Below are 13,935 nucleotides of genomic sequence, written 5' to 3'. Positions count from 1 at the left end.
TGTTATTATATATATTATATATGAATACACGATATACGTGCGTATAAACTAAGAGCTGTCCCACAAAAGATCCCGAATACGGCAGCGTATATATTATATATATAGGATTGGTGACGGTAATATACAACGAAGAAGAGGCGGTAGTGGCGATGCAAACGAAACAGAAACTCGAAAAACGCGACTAGAATCCGAAATGAGCGGCGAGTACATGGGCCACAGAATCTGAATCGGAATTACCTCTCAAAGACGACGACAATGTATACACGACAAAAAAACACGCATGACGTCACATTTATGTACATCTAAAAACTCTTTCTCTCTCTATCTCTATGCAAGATAACAATCGCGAATATAATATACGTATACGCAAACCAGTTCGAAGTTATCCTGTATTTTTATAAAACGTGCTCGGCTTTTTACGTTTCAAACACACTTCGACCGTCAAAGTCCACATACAATACATAGACTACTTTTTTTCTCTTTATATACCCTTCTACACGCTCGTCTATTCCGATCTCGTACGTCATCTCCTGCAGTAGTACGTGCAATTGAGTTTAAAATTAATTTATTATTATCATCATATTTTTTTTCCAAAACCACCAAGATTATTATTTCAATAAACGTCATCCATCAGTCCACCTGCACACATGCTCTATTTAACGTATATATAAATAATATATACGTATAATACATGTATAATGTACCTATATAGGTACTGCATATTTTTTTCTTGTACGAAGACGTACCAAGTACTTATTCTTCTGACTTTTTATTAATGAATATTGTCGTATACACTAATATCAATCGACTCACGTAAATATTCTAGCTAGGTAAATACATATAGCTATAAAAATAAACACCGTCTATAAAATATATCTATATAACAATAATATTATTGTTATAACATAAAATTATTTTTCGACAAACGTATTTATCAATGGATACTAATTTAATAAAATGTAATATTAAATAGATACCTACTCTCACTAAACATACAAACAGTATAAACATTACGTATTAATGTATGATATGAATATTAATTGTTGATTTAATATGAGTACAGTTTCAATAGACTCTTAATTTTATAAAAGAATATACTGTAGCCATTAATATAATCAATAGGTATATATGTAAGTATAATAATTTTTTTTTTTTTTATGTTTATTGTGAAAAAAAAATATTACAACAAAAAAGTGTGACTGACTTTAAGGGAAAAAATTGAGTTTCTTTATAGGTGTCTACATAATAACGCAATCTGTTTTTTTTTTTCAAAAGAGATATAACACAAAATTGGACGTTTGCATCGAGACTGAACAGAGAACAGATTATATTGTCATGTGTACATTCTTCTATATACATTATTAAAACGCCAACCGGTTTGAATGAGGGCGATTCGCAGAAAACGGGGGTGACTGGGGTGCCGGTTCGTGCGTTTATAGGTTATACCTATATATGGCGTATACCTGGCAAAATTGGACCCATAGCGCCTGGGGGTACACATGCACTGATGCATTGTGTCTATTTTATTATTATTATTATTACTACAATTATGATTAGTGATTACTATTATTGGCCTGTACTCGTTTTCATCATGTATGTATACCTATTTTTATTATTATTTTTTTTTTTAAACAGTTTCATTTCTCCTCTTCAATTTCCCCGTCCCGCATCTGATGATAAATCAAAAATGGACGTCGCACATCTCTCACGCCACAGATGATTTACGGCCGACCGTGCAGGGAACGACCTCCGCAGCCGCCGTTGCCGTCATTGTGATGGATACGGACGCCGCACGCCGTATGCGAGCACCGGCGGCCGCCCCGAAAAAAGACCGAACTGACGGGTGTATTTTTCAAAACTCGACACAAGAGGATAACCATGGTCGGTCTTGTCCCTGTCGGCTGGACCGATTGGACGCAATTTTTTATTATTAATAATAATTATTATTTTACCGCTCACCTTCTACATGATATCATACTATATGAAGGTACAGTATATTCCCACTGCCCGCTGCCCCCGACAGCCCAGTGACGACGTGGTAATTACAGCCGGCATAGGCACAGATTATATGTATAACTACATAAATATTTCATTTAGATTATATATAAGTGTATGAACATGATATAAACACTATACCTAAATGTACCAAAAGTAGCAGGTTTCATGACGTATTATAATAGCCACATACTCGTATATATATACATGTGAACTTTATTTGAAGTATTATTCATTATATTTTGTATATACAAAATCCTATATAATCCTAAGATAACTGAAAGTAAGCGACTGTAAGTTATAATAGACAATAGTAATGACCCATATCATTTTTCGAACATATGCCAAAGAAAAAATGTTATCTAGCATTTTGACATTATAATCGAAAATCGATTCACGTTCAATACAATTGTTTCTCAATTAAAAAAATAATACAGGTTATTAAACTTGATTATTATGTATAATAATAATGAGAATAATATTTAATCAATTCGTTTTTATAGACGCACAGAGTTTATGTATGATTTTAATCGTAACTCTCTGTTTTTTTTTCGATTTTTTCGTAAATCAACGATTATAATATGTATATGAATTATAAATATAAAGTAATGAAAAAAAAACGCAAGTGATTGTCTATCTAATTATTAAGTATGAAAATAGTAAAAATAAATACGATAATATTACCTATACCTATTAATGCCTAAAACACGCGTCATAAATTTTAAGACAACAATATTAAATAAACTTTATTTAAATATACATCAATTATAAACTGGAATTTATTTAGTGAATTATAATTTATTTAATTGTTTAATCTCTTAGTTAAAATAAGTTCATAAAAATGGTAAATTTTCATAAAATTTTTTACGAAAGATTATTTTTTCAACATTGTTAAAATTTTGTATAATATCTACAACAATAAACTTAATAAATATATATAAATTATAAATAAATACATATATTTACAAATAGTGTTATTTATAGTTATAACTGACTAAAATCATGGTATATAGTTTCAGTTTGAAAATAAACTAATAACAAATGATCACTATAGAAAGGAAAAAACAATTAATTTTCGAGTATTTAGACTTAACTGCCATTATTCATAAAATACTATTTCTCTTAGATGCTTTTATTTGATTAACTCCGGAAAGCTAGAAAATTATAAGAGAAAAAGCTTTTTGGAATGCATTATGTTTAAATGAGCAAAGCATTTTCAGTTGAAATTGGAAATAATAATATAAATTAGTGAAAGTTAAAACTGCAGTTTTAATGTTTACGAAGGACTATAGGGAGATAAAAAAAATAAAGAGAAGAAAGTAGCCCTTTAAATATACGTACTTTTAACTACTAAAGTATAATAAGATTTACATAAATTTCAAAAACATTTTGTAACGGTATACAACAAGTTTTGCAATGGTTTTATACTTAATACATAAATAAATAAATGACCCTTACTCCCATAAGTAACAGTCAACGTGCTGTTTTTTACCATGTATTATTTGTTTTTTCTATTAACTCTGTAACAACAATTAAGTTACATTTTGCAGTTGTTCAATAATTGAAAATATGCATGTTTATAAATAGATATCTATGTATGTGATATATCATCTATATTCCATGATGTGTTATATAATACTTAATAATTTATTTCATTGATATTACATTGATATACATTTATTATTTATAGCTAAACACACTATAATAGGCATTATAGCAATATCAGCAACAGAATATTATATTGATTGAATTTAATTAGCAGTTCAAATCTTATTATATATAATAAATACACATACAAAATTTAGACGATTCATGGATAATTCAATAAAAATAAATAGTATATGTTATAAATCTCTAAGGTACGAATTATAAATACATAATAATATTATGATTAATGTGAACAATCGGTTATTAAATTTAAAAAAAAATTGTTGGTAATTATAATATACTTTTCATATATCTACGTTTCAAGTGATATGGTCGATACATATAAATTTCTTTATAGAAAATCAATATTGAACTCAAATTTATACAAGATTCCTTAACTCAATTAATTAATATAATAATTATATGAGCTCTGATTATAATAATATTTTCCAACACAAAACTATATAATTCATTTGAAACATGTTTTTTTTTATCTTTCAGTATGACATAGGTACCTTATTATTATAAAATCCCATGCCATATGACGAGTGTTGGTAAGAGTATACAACTATAATAAACACCTGTCGAAAACACAATAAGTTATATATGCACATAAAAAATGAGATTATTAAATCGATGAATTTTGATTTTTTTTCGATTCTTATCGATTGTCGTGTATTATAGTGCACCACGACTATTGTGCTGTCCGCCCACGATCGCAACTGCAGGGCCGCAACAGATTTTGAGACAACTTAAACGTGCTCAATTCGTTGGTGGTCAAAATTACTCAATAAATATTACATAGGTCTATATACATAATATAATATGTAATATATAGATATAGTCATAGATATGCACGCCAAAATGGGTCCATGACCCACTTCGTTTCTGATCGTACAATAAAATTATAATTTGAAATAAAATGTTGGGCTATATTAAAAAAAATATTATACAACAATATATAATATTGGTACCTATTATATACATAAATATTTTAAAATCTATTATAATATAGGTTTTTTTAATTTTTTTATTTATTGCTAAATCGTCATACGAAACTAAACACCAATAAGTAAATATACACAATAATTACTATATACATAATTATCGCATATTATATACCTTTAGTGTTGTTATTTTTATAAAATACGAGGAAACCAGTTCCGAGTGCCAGATAAATAGAGATTTGTTCAATTCAAGCACTTTCTCTGTTAGAACTATATGAAATATTCTCGTGATCTTAGAGGTTCTATCATAATATGTGCGCAATATGTACTATATATAAATGGTGGTAATAAAAACATTATATAGGTACCTAAGGGTGTTCCAATGGTTGACATTTTACGGTCAATATTCATGCTGAGTATAAATTATGTGATAAAGACGAAACAAAAATAATATCATGTGTATAGTGTACCTATGTACAATATTATTATACGTTATAGTGTACTTAATACATAGGTTAAGATTATTTTAATAATATGATCATTTATAGGTACCTATATAAATACCATAATTTATTAAAATGTATGCCTAATCTATAAAAAATATACTAAATTATTTTTTCGAAATACTATCGGAAGTCATTAAAATTATCTATTCTAAGATATATGAACTTGATTAATTTGCTTTATGAAAAAATATTGTTGGATTTGATAAAATCAAATTGAAATTTAGTGAAATCTAAAATAATATAATAGCTAGTAGCCTATAGTACGCATACCCATAACTTTTATAAGCGTGAATATAAATTCGATAATAACTCAAAACGTATAGGTACTTTATATAAATATAATTAGTGATAATTAGGTAGGTACGATCCACCACGCAAGACCAAAAAACGAATTAACTACTTAAATTCTATAGACTATAAATACTAATTATAATATGATGGTTTAAATTTAAAAAATAAAGTACAATTGTTGTTTATAAAAATATTTAAGTATACCTATAATAATTTGCCGATGGCGCCTACCTACAGTGCATTTTTTGCCTATAAGTATGTATATTGACATATTGTCATATTTTGTAAGTATATATTGATACAAAATTGTTTTTATAATAGATACCTGAATTACGTACGACCATGCGACGACGATGATTTGGTGATGACACACGAATTTGGTATATTGCAGCTTTAACCGGATTCCGTCAAAAATATATAAAATATTATACGACGGTAGTGAAAATCAATAATAATCATAGAAAATAAATCACACCGCCGGACCCGCCGAGCTATATGATATTATTGTAAAACGCGGCGAATAAATTTTTGTGTGCGATGTATTTAAAATGAACAAAAAAAAAAAAAAAACGAAACGATTATAATATATAATATCGATACGGCCGGTGCAATAAGCTTAGCGACGAACGTTCCGTCGGAAAAGCGGTCGGACGACGATAAGCAACGTGCGAGCGAAAAGTCCGCGACACGCGCGCTACGTTTCAAAAAGCCGGCGTAAATGGTGATGAACCACGGGACCCGATTGGACGGCCGGACGGACTGACATTAATGGCGCGGCGGCACTCAACAGCTGCTCCGGCCGATGCCGCCGCCGCCGCCGCCGCTTTGGACGATCGCGCGCGCACGCACGCGCTCCTTCCCGTTACTATTGCAGTCGTTCCCCCGCGCGCCCAATGATAACGCACCGCTATACACGCGCGTCCTTATCAGCAACCCCCCCTTCACCGCGCCGCGACGAAAACCGTTCGCCGAAATACCTTCCCCTAAATAATAACGACAATAATATAGGCGCTTTTCCCCGCCGTCGACACTCCAGCTTTACATTTGCACATTACCTATATATAATATATATCTGACGACCGGAAAATATAGATTTATAGCTCAGCACGAACGTTCTTGTGTACTTACATATATACATATTATATAGACGTGACCGTGTACATGTATATAGGTTTAATGTATATGACGACCGCGTATATAATATAGTTGTCGTCAATTTATAAATCATATATTATATACATACACTGTATAGGTATTGTATATATCTATGTTGTGTATATATATATATATCTGTGTATGATATTTTGGAAAATTAAAACATATATATATATACTATGCGATTTAACGAAACGTTTTCGATGTATATCTAATATAATATATCATAAATGTCAACGCGTCGAACAACGTGCTAATATTAGACAAGTATAAATATATATCTATACCTATATACACGTAATATGCGTGTTAGATAGATTGTCATTAATATGTGCTATTTAACTTATACATTTTTAACATGTCACGCCTATAAGGACTTCGACTTCCACCTATGCAACAACAACAAAAAAATAAAAAATTGAAAAAAAAAATAAAACAGTATAATATTAGGTATACACTATAATGCATCAAGTTTGATTTTTATTTTTAGAAAATTTGAATAGACAAATATTTTAAAATAAAATTTTTGGAAATTTCATAAGACTTCACAATTCAATTTTCTACGGCACCTATTATAAGTAGGTACTAGGTACCTACTCGTGATTTGATACAAATTTTACTATTATATTTATTGTAGACTACCTATATTATTTCGTTTGTCAATAAAATAATAGGTGTAATATTATTATTTATTTATAATACGTATATTCTATAGTAATGTTTGTTAGGAAAATGTTCGTGTTTTTAATTGAAATATATCACAAAAATTCATTTTCAATTTTAAACTTTGAATCCCAACACGTATGTCATTTTTATTTACAATCACTTATTTCATTAAGCATTTCTATATTTTATTCTATACATATTATATTATAATTGTATTGTGTATTGACATACGTTGTGAATAGCACTATTTACAGTTAATTGAACATATATTACGTTTAAATGAATAAATCATTATACTCGTAATGTTTACAAGTATAACGATCAATTATTTTTTAATAGCATAATTCATACTGTGTCGAAGGCTACTGGTATTTTTCCAAACCAATAACCATGTTATTTATATGTTTATCTAATTAAGATATTGATACACGTAATGTATGCAACTATATGGTTCAAGTAAATATTTGTTTAAACTTTAAAACGCTATAAATATCGGTAATAAAATGAAATGAAACTTATTATATACTATATTTTAAAATAGTATAATATCTAAATGTATAGTGTATAGTTTTTAAAATTATTCTTTATTTATAATTCGTAGGTATATATTATTATAAATGTAATATAAACACGATAAAAAATGTAATAACTCAACAAAATAATGATTTTGAAGGAGTAGATTATATTATCAGAGTTATATTAAATAAATTACCATTTATAATAACATATATATAAAATCATATAAATAATAGATTATAAAGTTTCGTAATTTTTAAGAATATTATTGTTGTAAAATCTAAATCAAGTTTTTAATTAAGGCGATCCTGAATAAGTGTTTACATTTACCTATAAATTCAAAAAAAAATTTTTGTTTTACATAATTTTATTAGTGCAAAGTACCATTAAAAAAATATATGTTTTATATAATATCGTTATCATATTTTAAATCCTGCAATTATATAAATTTTTAATTTTATATTCCGAAGCTAAATATTTTTTAGTGGTCTGATTTATAAAAATTTAATTTTGAACGAATTGGTATACATTTATAGTTTTACCTAATTCATTACTTATGAGTGGAGTAATAGGTCGCAAGTTACACGGTATATAGTCATATTATAGATACTCCCAAATTTAATATCAGTCCACTTTTATATAATCTCTATATTATATCCTTGTCAGCATTCTAAATACTTATACTATAATTAGGTAATAGCAACTTGTTCAAAATTCGATTGTTAAATGTATTGAAATTTCCAAAAAATTCTGCTTTGGAATTTAGAATACAAAATGTAAGTTGTCTTTGAAAAAAATAAAATGTTTAAAAATTTGTTAAAATTATATATATATATATATATTTTAATAATATCAAATAATGTAAAAATACTAGGCCTAACTATTGAAAACGGAAATTTAAGTTTTTAATTTGTATATAAGATTATCTAAGTTTTGTTCACATAAGTGTATTAAAATTGTACCTAATAATATTTCTAATATAATTTATTTTCATAAAATATCAACTACCTACCAATATTATTATATTATTTTTAAAATAGAAGTCAACATTCTTGGATACCTACACGCCTATTATATAGTCGTATAGTCAGTTGTTACGTATAAATTGGGAAACATTGTAATGTAACAATTCACTAATAAACGAATATTGCAGGTTGTGTTATTTTATGACTTCGTAACAAAAATAAGTGTTATAATAACAGTAGTTTTTTTATAACATAATAACGGGCTCACCGATATTTATTGTATCTCTTATACAATAACAGGAACATGTACCTACAGGTAAATTTATATATATATATATATATATAATACGTTTATACAGTGTGATGGTAATAATTAAAGTATTATATAGAATATAATTCTAATTTAAAGTTAGAGAGCTCAATTAAAAATTTTAATTTAACAAATGGAAAAAAATTGAAAAAATTCATTGCGGTACAATTATATGTAATATTATATGATAAAACCTATGATGGTTATATAAATATTATTATAGTTTCATTTTTTTGTTTTTTATTGATCATTTTGAACATTGACTACAAAAGACATTATTTATATCTGTATGTTTAAAAAAAATTAAATAGTTTACCTACATTATAGTTACAATAATTTTTTAGAATCTGAGCAGAGCAATGAATGAATTAATTTTACATTAATGTGTGTTTTTATTATGCTTGTGTACACAATAAGCAATCGATACAATACTTCAATTTCCACGTTGAAAGTGATTTTGGATATATATAGTTTATATAGGTACTTTAGAGAGATCAAAATTATAAATTGTCAGTAGTTTTTTTATAATCTGGTAAAACAAAATAAAAAATTAAGGAAAAACACAGGGAATTTTATGCAAATCTTTTATTATTATTAAAGTAATTGTTTTGTAACCAACATTTAAACAGTTTTCACTTAAAATAGTTTTTCATTAAATACAATGGGTTATAATTGAATTCAAATAAAAAAAACCTAGTTCAGAACAGAAATAAAACATTAGTTTTAAGTAGAACTTACAAGTGCTTAAGTATAATATATGGTTGGATTGGAATAAAATAGATTATTCTTCAAAATGTTGATCCACTAATTTTATTCTACTCTTTTTGTTCAAAATTATAACTAATTGACGATTTGCTCATAGTACAGTTTTAATGTATTTAAAATAATAAAATATCAGAAAAGTATTTTGTTTCAGAATATAAAATTAAAATTGATATGCTGATATTCAAAAAAGTAAAAACTTAAGAAACCATAACGATAAAAAATAGTGGAAAAACTTTTTATGTATATACTTCAAATTGTGTAAAACAAATATTTCCTAATCGGTAAATAACACTATTTTAAAATAATTAAAAGTTTTACATTACATACCTATTATATATTATGTTAATAGTTTACACCAAACGGTCTTCGTATTAATTACAATAATGATATGTGTATATTATATCTACCTATATAGCATAGTATAAAAACATATTATATTAATCCACAATTATATGTACGTGCATATATTATTGTATACCTACCTACAACCATGTTTACTGTAGTACAGCTGTCCGTTATCGACGCGACGAGCATGACGTATATACCTGGTTCTATAATAGATCGTATTAGGTGTATACGTACACATGTTTTAATACAAATTTAATGTTTGGCGAAACAACCGTCGCCGATGTTACAATGTGTAGTTTACCTATATCTGTATGAGCATATAAATAATAGCAAAAGTACGAGTATTTAACTGAGAATTATTCTTATCCATTGTTTTCTTATACTGAGGTAATTAAATAACCAACGATATTCGTATTTTACATACCTATATACACATATATATATATAATACAAATTATACAAATGGTATGTGCATTTATAAGTAGATACATATGATTATAATTTATAAGTAACACAAAACCAGTGTGAGCCTAATGCATATATAATACGCACACACGACAAATTATAGCACATTGGTGTTTATTTATTGTTTATTGTTTATTGTTTTTTTTTTCATATCTAAATAAATCTATTTTAAATACTACAGGGTTGAAACGTTAATACAAATATGTTTATTAAATATGTATAGTGTATACACTTAATTATACAGACGACGCTACACTAGCTCTTTGTGCAAATAAATATATTTTCATATTGACCGCATTTGGACATTAGTCGAATTTTTGTATTTATAAAACTATCGTTTATATATTGATCAAACTTTTACAAAAACTTTTGAAACACAATACTTAGATATAGATACCCATATTATAAGGTTATATTTTATTAATTGAATAATAAAAATAAAATAATTGTACAAAAACCACAAACGACCGATTTAAAAAACAAATAATTATTTATTTTATAATTTATTTTATATAAGTAAAATTATTTAAATTAAAAAAATTGAACATTATGACTCTGAATCTATGCATCTGAATAGATAGAAACTGTACCCACAAATATATTATGTAATATTCTACAAACTATATAGACACTGACACTTAAGCATGATATTCCCTACACAACATTGCACGTTTTCCTAATATAATAATACTATAGAGTATAAAAACATCAAATGCCCGTGATACCCCAAAGACCCCCCGACGATAACGCTCAACAAATCCCATAGACTTACACTCGCAATAGAACGTCCTTGGGTCACATATACATAGTACATACATTGTTTTCTACGGGTGTTTATTGACGATAGTGATTTATCAGAGGGATGAAAAGAGATACCGTTATACTGCAAAATCTATACAATCTATACAATAATATTGTTATTGACATAAGATTAATTTTATATAACATACAATGTTTAATTCGATCATAAAATAGCACTTGAAACATCAAACAAATAATTTTTGAGCAGCCGCCTACATATATTGAAAAAATATATTGTTAGCGATAATCTTTTGAAAATAACAATAATGATATATAATCTTAGGATTTACTATGGTTTGGTCAAAAACCGTATAGGTGATTATTACAATTGCGTCACTGTAATATACAATAGTTAGATACTAACATTTCGAACGAGTAATATATATATATTATTTATTTATTGAATTGAAGAAAGCAGTGAAATCGAAAAATAACAGCTGTGTAATGTATAAAGATCCTAGTTCTATAATACATAAAAATAAATGGTTAGATAATATTGTCACACAAATTATAATTTGTACAGTTTCCACTAATAACGTTTCGTAAAATTAAAAAATAGAAATAAAAATGCACACATAGATATTAGCTTGGAATAATTTCTTCAAGATGAGGTACCTACATAGTGGAATTTCAGTTTTTGTAAAATAATTGCGCTTGTTTGACTATTTGGACTGCGGACTGTGGTAAAATAATTTGCAGTCTTCTGCATTTAATAGTATAATAGTGCAACGTATTATATATTATATTATGAGCGTCGAAGCGATTTTGTGTCGTTTTTAAAGTTATAATTGATAAAAATCTGTTTAACGATCAATAACAATTATTGAAATCCTTCCAAATGTTTTTATTAATTAACAGTATGAATATAATAAAATATATATTACATACATGCTAGGTCACGAGTGTTACTTATTTTATTATAGACGTCTAACCTATTATATTAACAAACTACTTTATTCTTCATTTTATGATATTATTCCATACATACAATGCCCCTCCCAACACTACCACCAATCAAAAACCCTATATAAATGTCGTATATATTATATATTTGCTCTCTCTGTATAGGGTGAATTCTGAAATTCGGCGGGACATAATATATTACTAAAATTTTAGCTTTAATTAATTGTCTGTCAACCGCAGCGTTAGCACATTCATCTCCAAGCCGTTTCCCGCATGCAAGTGAAATATTCTCCCCTATTGTATTTTGATATTCAATTATTTTATACATTGCATTTGTACAAATAACTTTTACTAAAAATATTCTATGACTTGTCATAATTTAATTGTTAAAGACGAATTTAAGATAAAATAGTAGGAATACCTAGCTACTACAGTATTTTATATATTGTATAAATTCCATATTTATTATTATTATAAAATAATTTTAAAAAAAATTAAATAATATCAACATAAAATTAAATGGTTTTATGGACAAATTGTAATATACTAGTAATATCTTAAACCAAAAATATAATGCTGAAATTTAATTTAATGAACACTAAATTTTAACAATTAAAATCATTGTATTATAGATATTTTATGGTAGATATATAAAATAATTAATAACTAATGCACAATATGTAATATTAATAAAATTTAAAAAAAATCATTTTAGAATTTTTATTATCTTTAATAAAATGATGTTTTTTTGGACTGTAATAGTAGTATAGGTACCTAATTTTCAAGATTTAATTCTAAAAACTAATAATTCCCATAATATGAATCAAGATATTAAGTAAACAAAATCTTTAAAAAAAAAAAAATTAGATCAGTGAAAATAAAAGACTTTTTTATAAAGATAATTAAAAATTGTAAAAAAAATGTAAAAAATGTAGTAGAAATGCCCGTTTTTATGTTAAATACATGTATAATAAATAACATTAAATAAACTAGTTAGAAAAGCACATTGCGAAATGCGAGTATGCTAAATTCTTGGTTTCAAACCGTATTTTCATACAACACAAATTTTCGCAATAAACTATAATTTAATTTAACTCTACAACACTTTTAGAGTTCTGCTTTTAGTAAAAGTATGCCGATAAATAAATATCTTATAATACCAATAATCCTAACTATGTACTCTAACTAACAAACGGATGGACACAACAGGGATATAAGGTGATTTACTATATAATTAATGTGTATGTTTATGACCACAAATCTTTATAACAATAATTTCGTTTGGTATTAGAACAAAACGTTAAAAATAACAATAAGAAAAAAACAGGTAATATCATTTTTATTCGAAATATTTAAATATGTAGGTACCTATCGACAGCCGGTATAAGTAGTAGTAATAATATGATCTATAATGCATTCTATATAGCAATCCAAAGAGATTTCAACATTAGATAAAGAATGTTTCGAAATGTTATTTACAATAAAATAGCTATATACCTAGTATTTATTTTTCAGACGAGAAAAAAGTCAATAGCATTATAAAATGTATATTATTCGATTCACGTAATATATCGGTCGAGTTATACGGAACAAAACAAAGATCGCTATTGTTCAAACGGCTTTTCTCGGAACCGGCCCGGGGCAGTCGCAAAACG

General features: G+C 26.8%; 1 protein-coding gene across 10 annotated transcripts in view; it reads right to left on the bottom strand.

The window, feature by feature from the left end:
• Positions 1-13,935, bottom strand: part of LOC114129106 (homeotic protein antennapedia-like) — a 183,471-nt gene that overhangs the window by 103,162 nt on the left and 66,374 nt on the right. For 2 of the 10 annotated variants that reach the window (XM_050197164.1, XM_050197158.1), the window contains exon 1: positions 5,712-6,160. The exons of the other annotated variants lie outside the window; for them this stretch is intronic. The gene's annotated coding sequence lies outside the window, so the exon portion shown is untranslated. Of the gene's footprint in view, positions 1-5,711; positions 6,161-13,935 lie in introns of those variants that run through there. 10 annotated transcript variants of the gene reach the window in all.

Source organism: Aphis gossypii, chromosome 1 (assembly GCF_020184175.1).
Source record: "Aphis gossypii isolate Hap1 chromosome 1, ASM2018417v2, whole genome shotgun sequence".
Taxonomy (NCBI): domain Eukaryota; kingdom Metazoa; phylum Arthropoda; class Insecta; order Hemiptera; family Aphididae; genus Aphis; species Aphis gossypii.
The sequence above is the reverse complement of the archived record's forward strand: the minus strand, read 5'-3'. Positions and strand labels throughout refer to the sequence as shown.